This window comes from Giraffa tippelskirchi, chromosome 6 (genome assembly GCF_054371585.1).
Source record: "Giraffa tippelskirchi isolate mGirTip1 chromosome 6, T2T-mGirTip1v1.2.pri, whole genome shotgun sequence".
Lineage (NCBI taxonomy): Eukaryota > Metazoa > Chordata > Mammalia > Artiodactyla > Giraffidae > Giraffa > Giraffa tippelskirchi.
In genome coordinates, this window is record NC_137280.1 from 99,625,075 (window position 1) to 99,649,518 (window position 24,444).

General features: G+C 38.4%; 1 protein-coding gene across 1 annotated transcript in view; it reads right to left on the bottom strand.

Moving 5' to 3' along the window:
- Positions 1-24,444, bottom strand: part of LYRM7 (LYR motif containing 7) — a 620,686-nt gene that overhangs the window by 280,664 nt on the left and 315,578 nt on the right. The window contains exon 4 of the mRNA XM_081500261.1: positions 10,968-11,053. The gene's annotated coding sequence lies outside the window, so the exon portion shown is untranslated. The remainder of the gene's footprint in view (positions 1-10,967; positions 11,054-24,444) is intronic.

A 24,444-nucleotide genomic window follows, 5' to 3' on the forward strand; every position in this document is an offset into this window, starting at 1 on the left:
TCTCCTTATCCTCAGAAAATGCAAATTATATGATACTCTTCTGCATGTCTAAGGCTTTTCATTCTTAAGCCACCTGTAGTGGATCCTGGTGTCTAGGATAACACAGGTCTCAGGCAGAGCCAGTCTACCAAGAAGAAAAATAAAACAAGCAAATTGGGCACTTTCGCCCTTAATCAAGCACCCTTATCTTGTGCTCTGTTCTCCACATGTGTGGCTGAATGTTTGTTCTCTCCTCAGCAAAAGACAGTCTTAAAAACTGAGTAATATATCAAGGTATCATTGAAATTCCAGGTTGAATTTAATTCCATGGTTAAATTCTAGTTAAATTTGCATTTTAATTATTATCTTTGAATTTTTCCCACTGCAGGTATGAATTTCAAGTATTAATTTTGGTCAATAGTACCCCATCCATAACCAACACTTCCTGAATCAAAAAGCAAAATGAATGTTAGAAAAAAATGGGAGAGACATATGTTTTAGGTACTACACGTCATTAATATACTATTTACTCCAAATTATAAATATTTGGAGTATCCAAATACAATTATAGATATGTATAATTAAATTATACATTTTTATGAGGTTTTATTTTCCTCTTTCATAAAATAGGGTAATAGTTTAAGTCTCTTCCACAGAATTTTGTAATAAAATTCAGGAATTACAGAAATTTTTGTCAGTTTCCTTATTTTATCCTTCCCATGTTAATGATTTCTTCCTTTGTACTGCATTTCCCCTCTTTAGTTGAAGATCTGCTCTCCGCTCTTAAATTACCTTTAGCCATTGAAGTGTCAAACTAAATTTTCATATCCCAATCGTAGATAGCACTCTTAAGAAAAGAAAAACAAAAAATAAACAGGATTCATGAATAACACACCCACATTATTCCAACACCTTTCATGGTTCTTTTAAATAATAACTCATTAACTCAGTGCCAAGACAGCATCTTTTTGTTCTTCTCGGCATTATATACTCTGTCAAATGTCTGAATTCTTGTTTTTGTCTTATTAAAAAAAGTGAAAGAAAACCACTGAATAAAAAAATTAACATGTTCATAAAGGCAAATATTAACACCAGATTGAGAGAAGAGATTATTCATGAAGACAGATGCACACTGTAAGTTACAGAGTTCTGTCAGATTTCTAGTTATTTCATCATGGCTTATTTATTAAAGATTAAAAATAAAAACTTTTAATGTCCATGGAAAATGCTAAGGTGAGAACGTATAGTTTTATTTCTAACTCTTGACCTCAGTAGTGTAGAAATGAGGTATTTGTTCTATCCAGAATATCTAAATAAACTTTTTTTTGAGTGAGTCGCACGAACTTTTGAAACAGAGGTAAAGTCAATAATGAGAAAAAGAAAAAAAAACATTTTTCATTGTGTGTGTGAGGGTGGCGATTTAAATGCAGTGATGACTAGAGGCACTCTAGTGTGGTGATTAGCAGCACAGGCTCTAAGATCAGTTTGCAATGAATTCTAGTTCCCTCACCTCCCAGTTACATCACACTGAGCAAATTACTTAAAATCCACATGGCTCAAGTTTTTAAACCTGTAAGTGGTACACTAAGAGGCACTGACTCATAGCAATGTGTCAGTAAGCATTTAGTCTTGCTTTATAGCTTTATTAACTATTTTCCAGAAAAATCACTGAATATAAAATAATGATTTAAATATAATGAGTTTAACAGGGCAGTCAGTTTGAGGTTGTAACAATGAGAGGGTTTCTAACATCTTTATTGTTTCAAGGCTTACAAAATGGTTCTCCCTCAGCAACCTGATGACCTCCTCTCAAATTTCACAGAGAAGCAGAAGCCATCAAAAAGAAATTTCATCTTACCATCATTGAATTTAAGAACCTTCTAACATTAACATCCATATTCTCTCTTCTATCCTATTTCAGCAAATGATCTGACCATGCTTCTGTCCACTGACAGAATTTGGTCTGGATCAAATTCCCTCTTGTCTTTTGAAGACTATACAATGTCATTCATCCATCCCTCTCTTGCATGATTAATCTCTTCCCCCATGTGTCATTTCTAGTAGAACACAAACATGTTCTAGTAACTTTCATATTAAAACCAAATAAATAGCAAAGCTTAATGTCACATCTTACCACCTATTTGTCAACTGCCAATCACAGATAAACCTCTTAAAAATGTTGTCTACTTTCCCTCTTCTTCCTCACTTCCATCTATCTCATTAATTCAAGCCACTGCAATCTGGCTTCTTACCAACAACACACTGAAACTGGTTTTGTCAGGGTCACTCATGAGTTCCACGTTGCCAAATCCAACTCTCTTTTTTCATTCTACTCCACCTTTCAGACTCATTTAATACAGTCAACTATCCTCTCCTTGAAATCATACTACCTCTTCCCTTTAGAGACATTGTACTCTCTCTGTTTTCCCTCCAGCCTCAGCCTCCTTTCCTCTTTCTCTAGTCCTGATTAATAAACATAAGACTATCTCAGAGCTTGGCTTCTATTCCCCACTATTTATATAACCTCCATGATCAGTTTATCCATCTTTCAGGCTCTAATTACTGTATTTAGGCTAATCTATTTTAGGCTAATCCACCTCTTCCCCAAGCTCCAGACTCATATCTAAAAGGATATTTGAAATCTACCCTTGGATATATCAGACATTCCTCAGTGATAATACATCAGGAGAGAACCTCTAATACACTCTCCATGGCAGCCTGGCCTTCCTGTTTTCAACATCAAAAGATTGGCACCATCATCATCCTAGTATCTCAAGTCAAGAAAATGCAATGGTAGCCTTTTATTCCTCCCATTTCCTTGCATTCTATATTTTATGTATCAGCAAATTCTGCTGATTCTATATTTTGAACATCTCTGTAACTTATATCAATGACAAGTATTAGGAGAGAGCTTTTATCATGTCAATTCAACCTTTTAAAAACTGTTTTGGTCTTTCAGTTAAAGATAATGGAGAAAAGGTTTTGTTTGTTTTTTTTTTTTAAATGTATTCCCAACTCCATGAGACCCACCAAAAACTGTCATCTTCAATTAAATTATACAAATATGAGGTATATTTGCCATACTGGGAAATCTAGACTAGGACAAGGGAGTATTTTAGGAACAGGTGCATATTGGCTTACACTGTGAACAAGAAACACTTGTCTAAAAGCAAATGACTCTGCCCTAAATGAGTAACAAGATCTGGAAGGATGGGAAGGCCAACAAAAGTAACAGGGACTGTAAACTTGCCGAGACGCAGGGAATGTGGAACAGAATAAATGACTGTGCTGACAAGTCATTTTTCTGGTCTACAACCTGAACAGTTCATGGAAAGGTAAAATAGGATTAAGGCAAGAGGAGAGACAGTTTTACATACCACCAGACCTCAGTGGCAGAGTTGTGACATAAAAGAATTGATATATCATAAAGACTGCTAGGACACTGAGCTGAAATCAGAGGTGTCCCAGGGCAGAGGAAATCACAGGTTTTCCTAGAGTGTTTTTAAGATGAGAAACCTAAACCTACAGCATTCCAACTCATATCACTTCCACCTCTACGCAGTTATCCAGATATATTCTTCAAACAATTCGATCCATTAAAAGAAGAACAAAAAATTTAAATATGTAGAGACACTCCACAACAAGTAGGGAGGGAAAATATAAAGCAGGCAGGTAAAGAAAATACATTGCAAGAACAGTTGCCCGATAGATTAAGAGTTCAGACATATAATCCTCCATGGCCTCCAATAAATTTCAAACAAATTACCTGTACATAAAAGAAAAGCTCATAGAAGAGCGGAATGAGTTGCTAAGACAGCAGAAGACAAAAGGTGAGCTGGTTAAGTGTAGGAATAAAATGAAAAAGAAATATATAAAGAGAAAAAAGATACACTAAAAACAACTAAAAATAAGATAAAGATGACTTAAATCACATTCAGGTAGATGTTGAAAGCCTAGATTAAATTATAAAGAAAGGATAACGGAAAAGAATAAATATACAGGAATGAATATGGAGGAGGTGGAGGATTAAAGGCCACACAGAAAGCCATAACACGTATAATTAGTACTTGGAAGCAGAATTTATAATGAATGGAACTGAAAAACCATCCAAAAACAACAAAAAATCTTTAAAAAATTTTAATTGTAGCAAATTATTAATCTGCATATCTAAAGATCACTCTATCTCCCAGAGGTCTCAAGAAAATTTGTTTAAAATATGACAGACACTAAATTATATCTGTTTGTGAATTTAGCTGAGCGAAGATATCACCTTAGAAAAAATTTACCTGTACTATATGGTCATCCAAACAGAAAAGGAAGCTATTTATAGAGGAAAAGTTAGGCTACTTCTCAGTAGCTACTTCTCATGCCAGGAGTCAAGGAAGGCATATCTACAACATCATAAGAAAATAAAGTGTCATCCAATCATTTAAAACAGTGACATTATCCTTCAGGTATAACAGCAACTGACATATATTATCAAACACACAAGAACTGAGCACATATAAAAACAATCTTAAGGAGAATAAAAAAACTACCTGAAACTAAAATCCATCCAAATAAATGCTGAATCAAAATATAAGAATAAGGAATGCATGAAAACAAGATTGACATCTGATTTCTCACTGACAATGTCAAACTCAAGAATACAGAAAAGAAATAGCTCAAAAGTTCTGAGCAGCAGTAATTCTGAACCTAGATACTTCTGTACAAATAAACTTTTGTGTAGGCAAAATCTCAACAATTTAAGACAAGTAAGAACTCAGTTTACTATTCATAGACTTTCTCTGAAAGAATTTTCTTACCATGTATTTCAGCAAAAAGAAAAGAGAATTCATAAGGAAAAATTGGGATGTGAAAAACAATGTTGAGCAAATAAAGCAGTAAAGAATATTAATTTTATTTGTTTTCAGGGAAATGTAATTAGCACTGACTGACTCTAGATGATATTTATGAAATACAAGTAGAAATATGTGAATCAGTCAGCTTTTACTAGGCAATATTGTGTTACAAACAACCTCAGACATATCTTTACAGAAATGTTTTCTTTTTACTGAGTTTCATGTGGTCTATATATTGCTCTAACTTGGACTTCCATTAAAAGAGTTCCATGACACCAATGTTAAATGGACAAAAACCAAAATAATCTTTATATTATGATAAAAAGTATGTACAACTGTGCTGTATGCAAAATACAGTCTGTTGACAAGCATTACTCATTCATGGTAAGGTAAGTGCAGAGAACAGAGTGGCAGATAGGAATGGGAGCAGTTTATTAATAATGTCTCAGGGTTTCAAACTTGAAATGGAAAATTTACATTAAGCAACTCTGCAGAACAGTGCCCCCACCTGTCACAAAGTCTGGGCTATTAGGAGGACCTGGTTCTGTTTGAGTGAGGAGGGTGTGGAGATTTCCAGAGTCCCTGACAGAAAAGGAGCAAGACTGGCAACCTTCTTAACTAGGGTTGGAGAGATGAAGGCTGCAACTTGGTGTTGGTTGAAATCTGAAACTGGCCCCTATACTTGGAGGGCAAGGGAAGATCAAAGAAGAAGGCAGAGCACTCCAGATTGGTAGGTAGCAGTTCTAATAAGCAAGAGAACTTACAAACAAGGCGTGCCTTTCGGTTGCAAAATGAGCAGAGTCAGTCACGCATACTATTCTGGTGGTCTACATACCACACTGTTGTCTCAAGGCTGCATCCTTGAAATGGTGCCCCTGTGACAGTGGTGGACAGAACATACATTCACTCCCCTGCATAAGGATTGGGGAGGAGGTGCCAATTACTTGGATCCAGATCACGGGTCAACAGCAGTCAAGTGATCTCAATGACCTCCTCCATTACTTGGGCCCCTTGGGCTCCTCAGAGCTGGCAGAACTCTGATGGGGACAGCACGTGAGTGATGATGTGGGCTGTAAGCTAGGAACCTTGGGCCTGGGCCCTCCAGTGACATTGTTATGTCTGAGGCTGAGAACATGGCCTCCGTGCAACCTGAGCTGTGCAGGGCACCACATAACACAAGGGGCAGACACTATAGCCAAAGAAACAGGAGAACATGCCCCTCACTTTCTTTTTTCTTTAAGCTGAGTAAAATTTGGACCTTATTTCCATATAATGGAGGAATGATAGGACTCTTACATTTCACTGATATTACAGATACAGCTAACCTTGGCATATAAATGTTAATTGAAGATTTAATTTATTTAATTAAATTATTTAATTTCATTTAGACTAATGTAAAATGAGACATATACTAGGCTGCAGTGTCATAGAAAGACTGGCTGACTTTCTAGTTGTTAGGCATGATGACTGGCAACGTAAATGATTTAATCCTCAAACTGTATGAGATCATCATTACCATTATCCTCATTTTACAGGTGAGCAGACTGTTGCTTAGAGACTTCTCCCTAAATTTGCAGCTAGATTCTGGTGGAGCTAGCACAACTCAACTGTCAGATCTGTTAGCAACTTCTTGGAACTGGTGTAGTAGAGTGGGAAAAAATTAGCTTCAAGGTCAGAAGATGGCTTTTGAAGATTAAGTCCTGTGGTTACTACTGGCATCTTGCACAGAATAAAACACCTAAAACTTTAACTTCCATTCTCTTTACTATTCCTCCATTCTTTGTTGGTATACAGACCTTCCTATATTTGGAAGTCTCAGTCAAGATTCATACATATTTTGCCATAACATATACTGCAAATGGAATCTGGAAATAGGAGGAACAGCTGTCTTACATATCAGATTCAGATCGCTCACTTAGGAAAATCAAAGTATACCTTACTTTTTATCAGTGAGCAATTCCCAGGAAGTCTTGAATACATTAACTTTATAATAAGAGCAGTTGTCAATGTTTGTAGCTTATTAGAGGCATGTATTTAGTGTCTGTAATTTTTTCACGTTTCAGAAATAGTGAAAACCAACGGAAGGAACATGGGCTTTGGAGTTAAAACAGAGCTACAATCCTGGTTTCTTCCCTTACTAGCTCTATAATTCTGCAAATTACAGATCAAATTGCCAACATCCATTGGATCATAGAAAAAGCAAGGGAATTCCAGAAAAACATCCACTTCTGCTTCATTGACTATGCTAAAGCTTTTCACTGTGTGGATTACACTGTGGAAAATTCTTAAAGTGATGGGAATAGCAGACCACCTTACCTGTCTCCCAAGAAATATGAATGCAGGAGAAGAAGCAACATTTAGAACTGGACATGGAACAACGGATTGGTTCTAAATTTGGAAAGGAGTATGTCAAGGCTGTATATTGTCACCATGCTTATTTAACTTATATACAGAGTACATCATGTGGAATGTCAGGCTGGATGAATCATAAGCTGGAATCAAGAATGCTGGGTGAAATATCAACAACCTCAGATATGTAGATGTTACCATTCTAATGGCAGAAAGAGAAGAGGAATTAAAGAGTCTCTTGATGAAGGTGAAAGAAGAGAGTGAAAAGGCTGGCTTAAAACCCAACCTTCAAAAATGTAGATCATGGCATCTGGTCCCATCACTTCTTGGCAAACAGGTGGGGAAAACGTGGAAACAGTGACAGATTTTATTTTCTTGGGCTTCAAAAATCACCACTGACAACGACTGTAGCCACAAAATTAAAAGACACTTGCTACTTGGAAGAAAAGCTATGGCAAACTTAGTGTATTATAAAGCAGAGACATTGCTTTGCCAACAAATATCTGTATAGTCAAAGCTATGGTTTTTCCAGTAGTCATGTACAGATGTGAGAGTTGGACCATAAAAAAGGCTGAGTGCCAAAGAATTGATGCTTTCAAATTCTGGTGCTGGAGAAGACTCTTGAAACTCCCTTGGACAGCAAGAAGATCAAACCAGTCAATCCTAAAGGAGATGAACCCTGAATATTCATTGGAAGGACTGATGCTGAAGCTGAAGCTACAATACTTTGGCCACCTGATGCGAAGAGCTGACTCATTGGAAAAGACCCTGATGCTGGGAAAGATTGAGGGCAGGAGGAAAAGGAGGCAACAGAGGATGAGATGGTTGGATGGCATCACTGACTCAATGGACATGAATTTGAGCAACTGTCAGGATACATTTAACAGGAGGCTTCCTGTGTGCTGTTTTCAGTCTTGCATGAATTCTATGTTCCTTAACAGCACCTGAATACCCGTGCCAGAGAGCTGGCAAGCCGGCTTTTGGGGATAATAGAAATTCATGTATCTCATTCATATGGAAATTCCATATGGTGAACAGCAGCCATTTACAAGTCTCCTCCTTTCTGATATGTAAAGTAACTGTTACAACCCCCTCTCTAGAGAATAATTCTAACCTCCTGCTTTCTAGATGACTTGTTAGACTTTTGATCCCTATCTCTGCTAAAAAGGGCTGTCTGGTAAGAGAGTATATATATGCCCACAATATGTTGAATAAATGCCTTTGTTCCACCGAGCACTGGTCCCCGTGTCTGTCCTTATTTTCTCTCTCTCACTCTCTCACTCTCTCTCTCTCTCTCTCTTTCTCGCGCTCTCTCCGTTTCAGGCTGTTTCCAAGGAACACAGGTATCCATCGTGTCTACTTATTTGCCCGGGCTTTCAAGACCTCTTCAAGAGGGCACCCTGAGCCTACGTAGATGGTGCTAACTCTTTGTCCTAGAGTTATATTGGCATACTGTGTAAACCAGGGAATACCAGCCTCTTTTCTTCCTTCTTTTCTTATTGGTCGACTCTGTACCCCCAAGTTCCGGTCCGTTAAAGGACCACAACAAGCAACCTCCAGGAGATAGTTAAGAACAAGGAAACCTGGTGTGCTGTGGTCCATGGGGTCACAAAGAGTTGGACATGACTTAGTGACCAAACAACAACAATTCTGCGAAAATTATTCACTGGTAGGGGCTTCAGTTTCTTCACAGTATCTTCATAGAATGATGTGAGAATAAAGTCAGGCAAAACATGCAAGCACCTTGTAGACTACTAAGTGCAATGTAAGGACTCAAGTGATTATTTTAATTTTAGTTCTCTCATCTCTCTGTCAGATCAAGATGATGCTTCTGTTAACTCAAAGAGAAAGAGCTGAGATATATTTTTTAAAAGGCTATTGGTACTACAAAGGAAGATTTCTTGGTTAATTATGATGACAGTTTTCTTATGAGTAACCCAGTGCATTAGGTAGTGCACATTTTTATTTCGATAAGGCAACTTTGCATGCTTCAGTTCAGTAACTATTTCCTGGTCATTGACTGGCCCTGAACTAGGTTCTAGGAGGTTAAAATGCCTACAAGTTACCTCTTCTCTCAAAGAGAGAACTCCTATAGTAAGAAACTCAGTCTGATCACAAATTCCGTAAGAATACACACGGTCTTCCTTACTTCTGATGGCACCTAGCATAATGCCTGCACTGAGCTTAGGAATGTTGCGTGAATTTCACTGAATTTCCAAGAGGGTCCCATATCATCATAGCTTAAGTCTAAATTTCTCCTACAATATTACATAGTTCTTCATTTGTCACATGTAAAAATGTCTGGAATAGTTTCAAAGATTTTTTTTCTTATTTTTCTCATTTAAGCTAATGCCAGTCTTCTAGATTTAAATGTGCCATGTCTCTACAAATCCTGTCATCTATTAAATCCTTTCATATTCCAGAGAATCCATGTTTGCATAGACTGCACAATAAAAATCAAAAAAGGAAAGGTTAAAAGCAGGAGGTGGTGGAGAAGAAAGAGTATTATAAGAAGATACAGAAAACAAGTTCTTGGAAGAATTATCAGTGAAGACATAATTATTATGCATTAACAGCTGACAGCTAGCATTAGTCCAAGGAAGCTGTCTGTATTCTCTAAGAACTTCAGACAATGTGGTATTCATTTATAAATTCTTGACAGCTCTTTAGATAGAGTGTGTACAAAAGTTTTGCAGCAGTGCATTATCTTCCTGAATGTACTTTAATTTTAGAGTTAGAATATATTTGAAATAATTTCTCCAAGTCCAAAACACACTTCCCTTCAACTATATGAGCTACATTTAGAGAATCATTAAAAGGATTAAAATGAGTCAAAAAGTTCCTTTTTTCCTTCTTTGGTTTTCCCCTGTTCTATGCATAGATCTTTGAACCATGTTTCTGGCTTGATCAATTGAATCTATATAATTGTTTTGAAAAATATATTCAGCCCTCAGGAAGGAATGTTTTCCATCATCCTGACCAAGCCAAGGCTGTCTACATGTGCTGAGAAATCCTGATGAGGAAATGGTATAGACCTGGGAATGAAAGGAAAGGTAGCAATGAAAGCACTTTAGCAGACAATACAAAGAGACAGTGCACATTAGATCTTCAAGGTCTTTCAAAGAATCCATAAACAACTGAAACTGGCTTTTTGATTTTTTATGAGATTACCCCACCCAGCTAGCTCGAGAGCAGACTGTCCAGAGCAGCTTCTTTACTTGCTGCCAGGCCATCAGTTTTACTTGCATCACCATCCCCCAAAATGTAGAAACAAGCCTCACTGATCCCAGAATCCCTGAGGGCTTCTTTTTTTTTTTTTTAACCTTCTATGCAGTTTCTTACAAATCATGTTCTTTGGTGACAGTATAGTAGTTATTGCCTTTACATTTGGATAAGCTGCTATTTTGCTTATAGCTAACTAACTAAAATGATTGAATTGTTCTTCAAGGTCCCAATACAAGCAAGCATTATGAGGACGAGTTTCAGGGGAGTTTTCTCAAAAGCCATAAAGTGGTCATTCATGATCATACAAGACAAAAAAGACTGGGTTGTTGCAAACTACGGAGAAGATAGTAAGGATGTAACATTTTACTTTCTGGTTAAAACCTGCCTTACTGATTGAAAGTAAAGTCTATTTGAAGACAAAATAAAACCAGTAGCAAGACAGTAGAAGAGAGTCATTGTAAGAGTAACAACCATCAGGGGAGTCTTAATGTTCAGCTAAACATTCAGACTCATAAGACTGTCACAGGCCTTTTGGCCTCAGCCGACTCGGTAAGAGGTAAGAGCCCCACTTACTAGCAGGTAAGAGCAGCACTGTGCTTCTTCTTCAGCAGAAGTCCTTGCAACAGTCCACACTGCCACTGTGCTCACTCAGCTCACCTCTGTAAAAGAAAAACTGTACTGGTCACTTGTGAAAAAAATGAAGGAATTGAATAGAAGACTACTGAATAAAGGAAGACTTTATTCAAGACTACTGCAGTAGGGGAGAGAGAGGTTGAATACAGCTCCCCTGAAACAAAAGGTGAAAAGTTTTTCAAATACTGGGGTGAGTTAAAGGGAAAGTACTAGGGCATCTTAACTGGGAGTTTACTTGATGTGATTATGCCATCTTTGCTTGCTAACTGCCCCTTCTTGCTTACTGAAGTTAGGCTCCTAACCTGCCAAAGAGACAGGGGAGAGGGGACCTATCTTTCTTGATGATTATATCTCAAAGGAAGGGCTTCTAGGTCCTTGAGAAAGACATTCCTGGGTTGTGGAACATTTACATTTCAAAGGGACAAAGAATTTACAAGTTTTCTAAGGTTAATGCTCTAAGAAAATGGAGGTCACTGGCCTATTTTCAGGAAGAAATCTGTCAGAAGTTTAGCGAAGCTGAAGGGTATGTTAAGGCCATCTGGGTCACCTAAGGTGACAGTTCAGGTGCAAGAGGATGAACCACACTGTCTTAAAAGCCTCCTGCCCCATGAGACCCTGGATTTCCAGAACAATTACATAGGTCTTCACAAGGGACATGTCCAACTCTAAGTGTCATCACGTCCAGAGAGGCCCAGAGTTTCAGTACACTATTAGATCTTTATAATTCTTTTAGTCCGGATGCAATTTACCAATCTAAGGTCATTTTTACCAGAAGCAATGGCTTCCTAATAACACAGTTGACATTTTTTCTTATCAGGTATCCAGAAGGGAAAAACACAGATATTTGACTAAGAGTCAAACTGTACTCATTTCACATGCCAGCAAGGTAATGCTCAAAATCCTTCAAACTATGCTTCAACAGTACATGAACCGAGAACTTCCAGATGTACAGGCTGGATTTAGAAAAGTCAGAGGAACTAGAGATCAAATTGCCAACATCCGTTGGATCATAGAAAAAGCAAGAGAAGTCCAGAAAAACATCTACTTCTGCTTCATTGACTATGCTAAAGCCTTTAACTGTGTGGATAACAACAAACTGTGGAAAATTCTTAAAGAGGTGGAAACACAGGATCACCTCACCTACCTCCTGAGAAATCTGTATGCAGGTCAAGAAGGAACAGTTAGAACCGGGCATGGAACAATGGACTGGTTTCAAATTGGGAAAGCAGTATGTCAAGGCTGTATATTGTCACCCTCCTTATGTAACTTACATGCAGAGTACATCATGCAAAATGTCGGACTGGATGAATCACAAGCTGGAATCAAGACTGCTGGGAGAAATATCAATAACCTCAGATATACAGATGATACCATTCTAATGGCAGAAAGACAAGAGGAACTAAAGAGTGTCTTGATGAAGGTGGAAAAGGAGAGTGAAAAAGCTGGCTTAAAATTCAACATTCAAAAAAGGAAGATCATGGCATCTGGTCCCATCACTTCATGGCAAATAGATGAGGAAAAAGTAGAAACGGTGACAGACTTTATTTTCTTGGGCTCCAAAATCACTGCAGATGGTGACTGCAGCCATGAAATTAAGAGACACTTGCTTCTTGGAAGAAAAGCTATGACCAATCTAGACAGCATATTAAAAAACAGAGACATTACTTAGCCAACAAAGGTCCGTCTAGTCAAAGGTATGGTTTTTCCAGTAGTCATATATGGATGTGAGAGCTGGACCATAAAGTAGGCTGAGCAGTGAAGAATTGATGCTTTCGAACTGTGGTGTTGGAGAAGACTCTTGAGAGTCCCTTGGACTGCAAGGAGGTCAAACTAGTCAATCCTAAAAGACATCAATCCTGTATATTCATTGGAAGAACTGATGCTGAAGCTCCAATACTTTGGCCACCTGACTCAAAGAGCTGACTCATTGGAAAAGACCTTGATGCTGGGAAAGATTGAAGGCAGGAGGAGAAGCGGGCAACAGAGGATGAGATGGTTGGATGGCATCACTGACTCAATGGACGTGAATTTGAGGGAACTCCGGGAGATGGTGAAGGACAGGGAAAATTGGTGTTCTGCAGTCCATGTGGTTGCAAGGAGTTGGACACGACTGAGTGACTGAACAATTTCTTATGTGGAATGGAATGAATTTTTGGTATCCTTCACTCTTAATGGGTTTCCTACGTGGTGCAGTGGTAAATAATCTGTCTGCCAATGTGGGAGATATGGGTTCAATCCCTGGGTTGGGAAGATCCACCAGAGTAGGAAATGGCAACCCACACCAGTGATCTTAAAAATTACTGAAAAATTTCATGAACAGAGGAGCCTAGCCAGCTATACTCCATGGGGTTTCAAAAGTTGGACACAACTGAGTATGCATGCACCTGAACTCACTCTTAATAGTTATGTATCATAAAAATGCTGTATTTTACCTTTTTGTTTTTTCTCTAAACATCTTCTTTCTAATCTTCTAAAAACATACACGTGTATGAGAATGTACACAACTACACACACATACACATCTACACATGCAATCTGTCATTCTGTCCTTTGCTATTTAAAAGTGGCTAAAATTCTTCCTGAATGAAAGCTGTCTTCAGTTTCACTATTTTGTAATTCTAGTAAGTTATATAAGTGTGACATGTGTTACTGGCTTTGAACATGTTCTTAGTTCTCTCAGCATTCTAATTTTCTACTTCCTTTTCTTGGGTTTCTAATTCATTTATACCATCTTGGAAAGCAAGCCTTTATGGATACACACATTTATGCATTGATTATAGACCTTGTCCATACAATATTTATCCAGTTAGCACTCAGAATAGCGAGGCTCTCTGCCATGCATTAAATAATTCATGTCCCTTCAGTTGGGGGTGGGGGGTTATCAGTTAGGAGTGCAAAAGACAATTTCTTTCCAACATAATTTGACAAGAATTGTTTTTGATATTTACCTGGGTAACATGATAGAAGATGAAAAATAGAAACCAATGAAAAGTATATCAAAATGTATTAGATGTAAGGTTCAATATAATTACTATAATTGTACCTTAAATTTAATTCTGAGCCTTCTAGGAGTTATCTTAAAAAAAAAAAAAAAAAGCAAATATGGTATCACAATGTACATTAAAAGAAGTGGAAGCAAAACAGTTTCTTTTTTTCTGAGGAAACAAAGTTTTGGCTTAATTTTTTTTTTCCTGCTAATAAATTCTAAAATAAATTTCTTAGTGGAATTTTTATATAGGGAGTGTTGTTTTACAAAAATTAACTGTTGGCATTCATTTTATAAAATAGCAACAGAAGTAAAAACAAGAGACCACTCAGTTGTTTCTTGAAACAATCCTGAATAAAACCTTGAGGAATATATGAAGGCACAAGTTAGTGAAAATAATTCTATAAACAGCTAAGTGGATATGATCCTGATACACAGCTGTTTCATGACTAAAAGGAGCCTAGACTAGCACCTGGCATGCTGCAGTCTGTGGCATCACAGAGTTGGACATGACTAATGGCTGAACCACAGACTAGGACCAAGAGCACCAACAGAAGATGAATGGTATCTCTTGTCCAAATTCCTTCCGCCAAAGGAAGTCATTTCAGCTCAACGAAAAGCGGCTAACTCGATGCTGCATAATATTTCAGTGATGTGATGAGTGTAATGAAGTTGCTTATTGCTACCTGAGAGGAAATCTGTATATTCTGGAGACCAACAGAGCAGGTAGTTGAGTTTGCAAGGTTTTGCTAAGTTAAAAATAAAACCCAACTACAATTAGCTGGTGTTCTCCCACAGAAGAATATCTATATGGAGGTATAGCCCTGGAGTAATTTCTTGTATGACCAAGAACCTCTTTTGGGAAGTTTTGGACCTGATTTAGCATTTGACTCTGTCTAGCCACTCTGTGTGGCTTAGATGGTAAAGAATCTGCCTGCAATGCAGGAGACCTGGGTTTAATCCTTGAGTCCAGAAAGATCCCCTGGAAAAGGGAATGGCTACCCACTCCAGTATTTTTGCCTGGAGAATTCCATGGACAGAGGAGCCTGGTGAGCTACAGTCCATGGAGTCACAAACAGTCAGACATGACTGAGTGACTAATACTAGCATTTGATCAACCAAGTATTCAAAGGAGTTCTCAGAAACCGGCCTCATGGATCATGGGCAATGCCTGAATCAACAAATGTTTTCCAAGTGGGTACCACCAGACACAACTCCCCCAGATGGCAGCAAACGTTACTTGTTCTCCTTTGGTACATATTTCTCACCTTCGGGAATTCTGGTCTTGCACACCATATATAAAATGTATTTCTCTGATCAGAAAATAAGCTTCCTTGCAAGGCAGAGTTATTCATTACTGGCTTTTCATATTTTGAAGAATACCTGCCACAGGAAGTATTTGTTTAAATCATACTGTGGAGTTCTTTGTGGCAGCAGGTGGATGGGAAGGTCAGTTACCTTGGCTCATGATAGTAAACCACATGGCAAGTACACAGCAGCAAACATTTGCTCTTCTTTAAGGACTGAGGGCATAGGTCCAGTTCATCAAAATGAGTATCAAAAATGAAGTTATACAAGGAATATCAAACAATGAAGTTCCAAGATAAAATTAAAGGTGAGAATAGTGCCAAGGGTCATTCTCCCTTGTCCTATTCATGTAGTGTTATAAAAATACATATTTTACAACATGCAACAACATGGCCTTATGTATTAAGGCCACAAATCTTGTCTACTGATTAATACCAATAGAGCAAAACTGGGTGGGAAAAAAAAAAAATGATCCCATCCCTTACATGAGCTACTCGTTTGGAATACAAAGAAATCATTTTGCATTAAAACATGAATCACAATCACTCAGGAGGAAAGCTGATTTTGTCTGGTGGAGTTGGGACAAATAAATCAAGGAATAATGTGGGGTAAAATAGACTCAGATTAGTCACAGTTGATCTCCTTCTACAGTGAATTTAATTCACTCAGCAATGTAATTCTCAGTAACCCTTTGAAAATAGCTACTTTCATAAAAATGCAGTTCTACATTTTATTAACTTAGTTACCTACTTATGCAGGATAATAAAAATTTTTATCTCTTAGATAAAACTGAGGAAAAACACAACAGGATTTAAAAGTTTTGTGGAAATAAAAGAAGAGGCATGTTTACTTTCAATTCTGTGGCACTTCCATCAATGAAGTTGTTGTATCTGTTTGATGTGTTGACGTTTCAACCTCTAATTTTTTGAAAGCCCTTATTACGAGTAGTCATTCTGCATTAAGTCAATGTTGTTTGTGAATCAGAACTCCCACTGTGCTCTAAACATGGGACTGTGGTTCATTCCTTTCCCTGTGATTCTTTTTCCCTAATTAACAAACAGGAGAGAGATGGTTCCAGAGAGCATCTGGTAACTTGTTTGTTTACTTGTTTGCTCTACAAGTATTTGGTGAGTGCTTGCCACATACCAAACACTAGGGATAAAGCAATTGCTAGGGATAAATCTTATTGCTAGGGATAAAGCAATGAATAAGACAGATACTTGTCTCAGTCTGCGTGTAGCTTAGAACCTAGTGAAATTAAAGAACAAATCCTCAACCAAACATTACCAAGGTGTGTATGGCAGAAACCTACAAAATATTGTAAATAAATTATCCTTCAATTGAAAGGAAATAAATTAAAAAAGTATTATCAAGGTGGTGAGTGCTACATAGAGGGAAGTTCGAGGCACTCTGTTGCACACAAGGATGCCGTGAGAAGGCTTACATGGAGGCTAAGATGAGACTTGAAGGAATTTTTGAAATCTTATACTGTAGTCTTCATTTATGTGAAGATAACTCATCTAAGAAAAATAATTAAATGTCTCTATTCATCAGTTTATGCTTCTGAGTGTCCTGACCCATAGAGGTGCTCTAGCATAAAGAATGAAGGAACAGGGTCACAGACTTCTTATTCAGAGGTTTAATTCTCCTGAGGGCTCTGAGCATTTGAAATGTTTGTTTTCCCCTTAGTCTTGACCTAAGTTCTTCATTTTGCCTACAAAAAACCCAAAAGTGTCACTTGTGATTATTGAAAACTTCTTGTATTGCCTCTTTCCTACAACCTTTTTCTTCAAGGAAAGTCAACACAAAGTCAATTCCTCTTCAAAGAATCCACACCTTTATTTTAGAATAGCAGTTCTCACCCCAGATATAATTCAGGGAACTCATAACTTGGATGAGAAAAAAATTACATCTTTACTTCAAACTTAATTTTACTTCTCTAACCTCTAGCTAAAATGTAGCATCACTTTCTCTTCCCATCCCCTTGTATACCATTTACTGTTGATTCTGCATGCCAAAGCTGTTACAAGCAGCATTCAACAAAGACTGAGCCCCAAACCTGCCCACCAGGGCTCACTCTCTATAAAAGCCCAGGGTGCTAGAAATCTCTAAATGCATCATCAGGCACCTGGGATTTTTGAAAATGTAGCATTACTTTCATTATGAATACGGACAACAAACCATGGAAGTATTAGCAGTATCTGTGACTTTACAGACCAATAGAAACCAAAGATGTTTCATATCGCACATAAAAAGATATTGTATGTAATATTTTACAGCTGTTAACGTATCTTCAAATTTGTTTTTTTCTCACTACTACTTAAAGTTACAGTGGCTATTAGATCTGCCAGGAGATCATATGTGATTGTGATTTTTCTACCTACAGCTGCTCATACTGTAGGCCTGGACAACTACATGGCACTGAGTAGTCAGTCTTTCCATCACCAAATGGTAGCAAATTCTCATCCTAGTGACCCAGGATTGGACGTTTGACTGGATAGTTCAGATGAGATTTCTTAACTCCCTGTAAAGACACATATCTGTGTCTTTGAAAATGTTAGTAGCTCAGTTGTGTCCAACTCTTTCCAATCCCATAGGCTGTAGCCTACCAGGCTCCTCTGTCCATGGGATTCTCCAAGGAAGAATACTGGAGTGGGTAACCATTCACTTCTCCAGGGGATCTTCCTGACCCAGGGATTGAACCTGGGTCTCCCACACTGTAGGGAGATTCTTTACCATCTGAGCCACCACGACAGGGTGTTAATGTTGCAATGGAATGTGTAAATACCCTTTGCTTTGTCTTTTAAAAGTAAATTTTAACTTGGTTGTATTTAAAAAGTACTATCATGTTATTCAATGTGTTAATAAAAATCCATTTTTAATATTTTGTTAATTATTCTACAATGGGTTTTCCTTTATAACCTTAGGGGAATCTTATTTTGTGCATTTAAGAACATTTTTATGAGAAGTTTATAGGACATACCAAATCAGTAAAGGAATAAAAAACAATGTCAAGAAACCCTGTGTTAGTATAATGCTCTCCTGATTACACCGCAATTATGCTACAACTTCAATTATGGAGTCCTTGTGGAGTTTCCAAAGGAGAGCAATGACCTTACACTGGTAAAACTTGTATGCTTATGTAAAGAACATGGTAAAGGCAACCTCTTCTAACTTCTGTATAGTCATATCTCATATAATCATCAGCTTGGGTTTTTAAAAATGTTTTTGTTGAGATATAACACACACAGAGAAATGTTCACAAATCACAAAATATAAGCTATCACAAAGTAAATGTACTGTAAACTATCATCCAGATCAGGAAACAGAACATTCTAGCACCCCAGAATTTTCCTTTTCTGCCCCTTCACAATCACAACTCCTTCTCCAAGGTTAATACTCTCTTCACTTTTGATACCATAGGTTAGTTTTGCCTGTTAGCGAACTTTACATAAATGAAAATGGCTGTTAGAGTCAGCCATATTTATGTGTATAGCTATTGTCCATCCATTCCTGTTACAGCATAGCATTCCATTGTACAAACATATCCCATTTTATTCCTCTATTCCATTGAGGATGTACAATTGCATTGTTTCCAGTTTGGCCACATTACAAATAATGTTCTTATGAACATTATCATCCACATCTTTTGGCACATATGGTGATGGTGGTTTAGTCACTAAGTCATGTCTGACTTTTTGTGACCCCATGAACTGTAGCCCGCCAGGTTCCTCTGTCCATGGGATTTTTCCAGGAAAGAATACTGGAGTGGGTTGCCATTTCCTTCTCCAGGGGATCTCCCCCAGCCAGGGATCGAACCTGAGTCTCCTGCAATTCAGGTGGATTCTTTACCAACTGAGCCATCAGGAAAGCCCATTGAGAACTACTAATTAATGGGTATGCAAATACTCAGTTTTAGTAGATGAGTCATATAATTTTCTGAAATGATTACACCAATTTATATGATACCCAGCAATGGATGAAAGTTATAAGGATTCCACATCCTCATCAATCCTTGATAATATTTAGTGTCAATCTTTTATTTTTAACTATTCTGAGGTATATCTCATTGCTGTTTTAATATTAAGTATATAAGTTCTATGACAGAAATTTACATACCAATTTTCTGAAAAACATGTTTCAACAGAAACAAGAAACAAGTTTTTCATTAAATATATGGATGCTTATGTAAAAATTAAGACCATTTTTCTCTTATACTTTGTGTAATTGAAAAAAAAAGGAATGTAAATTACTGGGTTTCTATCTGCTACTCTCTGAAAGGACTTAATGATAATCAAGACCCACATGATTCCTAGCTCCTAGGATCTAGGCTACCCTAGGATAGTTAAGAAGGTGGATGTAGACAAATGGACAAGGATAAGGAAGCATGATAAGAGCTGATGGAAACATATGAGATGGCACTGATCCTGTTTCAGGAGGTCTGGAAATTGAGCTCTAAGTTTATGTCAAAGGATGAGGACATTCCATACAGGTGAACATGTGGAGATTAGGGAATTAAAGACAAACAGAACCACTTAAAAAAAAGAAAGCCCATCACTACCAACCAGTTCACTGAGGGACTGACATAGGTAAAATAAAAAAGATGTTGCCTGGAGGTATCTGAAGAGCACTAAGGTCCAAAGGTCTAGTGAAGTGAAATGAGGGACACTGTTGGCAGCACAGTGGGAGGGACTAGCACTTGTGTGCGTAGACACATCCCCTGTGCACTGTTGATCTACCCACGTCTTGCTGGGTGTCACTGGGTTCTCTACCCACGTCTTGCTGGGTGTCACTGGGTTCTCTGGTGCCACAGCCTAACGTGGATAAATGGCGCAGAGGTGACAGAGCTGTAGATGCTTTGGAGCAGGAAATGGGGCAGGGTGAACAGGGTGCTGCCACAACTGCAAAAAGTCACCCTGAATGAAGATATCTCAGCGGATCCCAGTGTGGGTTTCTGACTATTCCAAGCAAAGGTTCTCTTCTCCCTTTCCCATCTCACTGACTTTGGCACGTATAAGCCCCTTGAAAATGAGATACAATCAGGAGAAGAGGAAGGATACCTAAGTTGACTTAGGTTAATTTTTAAAGAGATACATTTTTTCTCACCTAGTGAATTGGGAGTTTAAATTAGAAACATATTTATTATGGCAGATTAAATAGTCACTTTTACTATACACTAACTTAAGGGAGCAAGGCCTGCATCTTCTACAGTTTGAGTGTTTTGTTTTTTTTTTCTCCTCAAGTGCTTGGCAACCCATATGAGGAGTGGATTAGATCCTCTCTGTGATTAGATATTCTTTTGTGGGTTAGAAATGTGAAGAAATAACAACAAGAAAGAAAGTGAGGTAACACAGCAAACAGTACAGTTCGATGACAGTTCACAGAATCTAGACCTAACAGGAAAGAAAATGAAAAGGAGAGAAGGTAACATGTCTGAGAGAAGCAGGCAGGCCTGGGAGCTCTTAGCGTTCACCACGAGATTCAGGGTCAGGTGAGACAGCACTGAATGAAGGAAGGAGAGAGAGGGGGTAGGATCAGGAAGTGGACTGTTAATACTGTGGGAATTAAAATCTTGAACTTTTAAAAGCAGACATTTTTATTTTTAATCCTAGTTCTACCATTTACTTACTGTACGACTTTAAACAATTTACTTAAACATTCAGAGCCTTGGTTTCCCTCTCAGTAAAATGGGAGTTATTATGGACTCTACCTTACAGGGTTGGATTCAGAATTAAAAGAAACAATATATCTAAAGGTGATAGCTCAGTGTCCTGGCATGTGATAAGTGGCAGCTATTATAATTGGCAATTCCTGTTATGGAATTAAGAATGATACCGCATCTACATTGTGGACAGGGGCTGATGTTCACAGTTTTAAGACTGTGGCATGGAGGAGGTCAAAAATATTGTCTTGGATGGCAATCTCTATAAACTCTGAAGTCAGTGCAGTGACGTGATCTGGGATAGACAGAAGTTCTGTGAGCCAGATACCAAAATGTACATCAGCCAACAGAGACTGACCAGACAGTCAGAAGCAATCATGTGAAAGACGGTTATGAGCATCAGGGTACAGGGATGTTTTTCAGGGAAGTAGAAGAACAGGAGTGCAGAGTTGACACTGGGGAACCAAAAGATGTGAGCTTTACTTCAAGTGCTGATATGGGTGATTGTGAGAAGGAGCAGCATTCACTTGAAAAAGATCCAAGAGGAAGGGTACTCAGGGAGAATTAGGTTTCAATTAAAGTAAAAATGGAACAAAGAGTTCCAGAAAGTGGGAAAAGGGTAGTAGAATTTGTTGATTGTGGACAAAAGCATCAGAGGGCACCTGGAAAGCTTTGGGACGAAGAGAAGCACAGGAGGTTGGAGTGACTGCAGGAGCCCTGAGCAGTGGCGACCATCAGAAGCTCCCTGCAGGACCGCACAGGATCCTATGGGTGACCTATAACCCCTTTAGAAGACCTTTTGGAAAGACTCAGACTTCTCTGTGCTGTCAGGATGGAAAAGGCAAATATGATAAATCACAAACATGTACACACAGATTAAAAAGAAATCTGATTGGAGGGAATCCAAAGTATTAGCTAATTAGTATATTTGACAATACTTATCCATAACTCCCATTCTACAGCATCCCAATAAAAAACCGCAGAAACTTTCCTAGTGAAATAATGGCATCGTTCTCTCTCTCAAAAGTACCAGAAAATTACCTAGGCATATCCTATTCAAGACAAGCACTAGTTGCTTTACTTGGCAAATTCTAGAAGCTGTGAGGCAATGATTGGTTTTTAGGGAACCACTTTAGATACTTCATTTGCTTCAGTTTTAAAGCATCTGGTGTTTTGACTGTCTCTGAGCATGCTTCACATCTATTGAGAGGCCTCTGTCTTGTCCAGGACATGGTCTCATCTCAGTGCCCTAGACACCTTTAGGGAAACTGGAGAGAGCTGCTGTCTGAAAAACACAACTGCCAAAGTCAACTCTGACTGTGGCTTTGCTTCAAATTCCAAGAGCTTTTCAAGCAGTAGGGTCGATGCTGCCAATGCTAAACACTGCATGTGAAGTACAAGAAACATCCGTATTGAGGGACACAAATGAAGATAAAGTCACTATGTCAGGAAAAATAAGAAAAACGGTTATAGAAAGGAGCTCTGTTTCACGTTTAAATTCATTATTTTGTTGTCTCCAGGTAAACAGCACAAAGGTGGGAAAGATTTGTAAGCCTTTGTGGCAGAGGCAAATTTTGTTAAAAACTAAGAAGCAGTGAAGACATCTGTCTGCCAGGACAAGCAACTTCAGACCAGAGGAAACTCTCTTCGGCTCATTCAGACATTTGGAATAAATCACTGGTTGCTGGCTGGAAATAACTTGTTGGGAAGGATTTCCTGAGACGCTAATATCATGCTCGGAAATTCAATGTGCTGAACAAAGACAGCACTGTTTCGGAGTTCTGCTATGAGTCCTGTGCACCTGGGCACTGGGCAGGGATGTCAAGGCCCTTGCATCCATTATTTGAAGTTGCAGGGGTTTCCCTCTCTGAGCACCAGGAGCTGTTGCATTTGTACATGGTTTAGAAGAAAGAACGTGGCAAGAACATGGAGCTGGGGTCAGGCTGAACAGCAACTGGAACTCTATTTTGTCATTCACGATCTATGTGACCTTAGGGACCTGTGCTTACTCTCTCAGAGGTTAGTTTCCTATATATAATCTGAAGTGAATGTGAAGTGAAAGTTGGTTAGTCGTGTATGACTCTTTGTGACCCCATGGACTATATCATCCATGGAATTCTCCAGGGCAGAATACTGGAGAAGGTAGCCGTTGCCTTCTCCAGGGGATCTTCCGAACCCAGGGATCGAACCCAGGTCTCCTGTATTGCACACAGATTCTTTACCAGCTGAGCCACCTAGTGATAATTACATGATATAAAGTATGTAAAGCATCTAGAAAAATTTCCAGCTCTTAGAAAACATTCAACAGCATTTATCATACAACTAAAGCTCCAGATCCATATGCTTAATGGGGAAAAGAAGAGTATATTCCATTACATAACAACTTTGGTGTTAGCTGATTATGTATTCACACCAAGTCCAGAAGAGTTTCAAACAGTTCTCCAATTCAGGTTCTAGCATCAAAAACCACGTGGGTACAGAGGTTCTGGGCTGAGATCCCTTAGGCTTTCAACAAAAGTTCAGCCCATCAACCAGTGAACGTAACCAAGTGAATGTGGGAAAGAGGGTTCAAGCTTCCTTAGAACTTAAGGAGGTAATCAGACTTTTGAGACAATCAAGATGGACCATTCTCAGCAGTTCTCCTATGAGTTACAATATTTAAAGATTTCAATCCATTTCTCAACTACAAGAGATCCTTTGCCTCTCTGGCTTCTTCCTGTCATGCTGTGTTTGTGTATGTTGGAAAGGGTGAATGCTGAAAAGGAAAAAGTCCCATCCTGCCATGGCTCCTCTGATGGACTTCACACAGCTCTTACAAAGGGAGGTACAGCTCTCTTCTTCCTAACGGTTAAAGATAGGCTGAGGTGTTCTGTGCCCGAACACCAGGGATAAGTGTAACAGCAAAGAACAAATCTGACTCCATATATTGGGTCTGTTTCTTTTATTTTAACCTTTGTATTCTGTTGCTTTTGCCGCAAGTTAAAAATGTTGCCTATAGCAAGAAATATGCAGGACGGCCCATTCTCAAGGCTCTGATTTTTTAAAGGTATAGCACTTTTCCATTCATACAGAGATAAAAAGTTGCAGAACAGAGAATAATATTTGTCTTTTTTGAGGTTTACAGGAACATCATGACCTGACCCACATGGACAGCTGCGAGAATAAAGGATGTGGGCACCAAGAAGTTTCTAACAACCAACCATACCCCATCCCCTTTTAGTATAATCTGGAGAAAATGACTCTTTGGGACCATAGCCCACCATCTTCTCAGTCTTCTGGCTTTTGAATAAAGTTACTAATTCTTGCCTCAACAACCTGTCTCTTGATTTACTGGCCTGTCAGGCAGTGAGCAGTATGAGCCTGGAAAGGGTAACAAGCTCCTGGTATGTTCAACTCTTAGAGGCTGTGCTGCAGGATCTTCCACTTATTTCTCTACTTTCGAGTTCTTTAAAGTCTCCAAA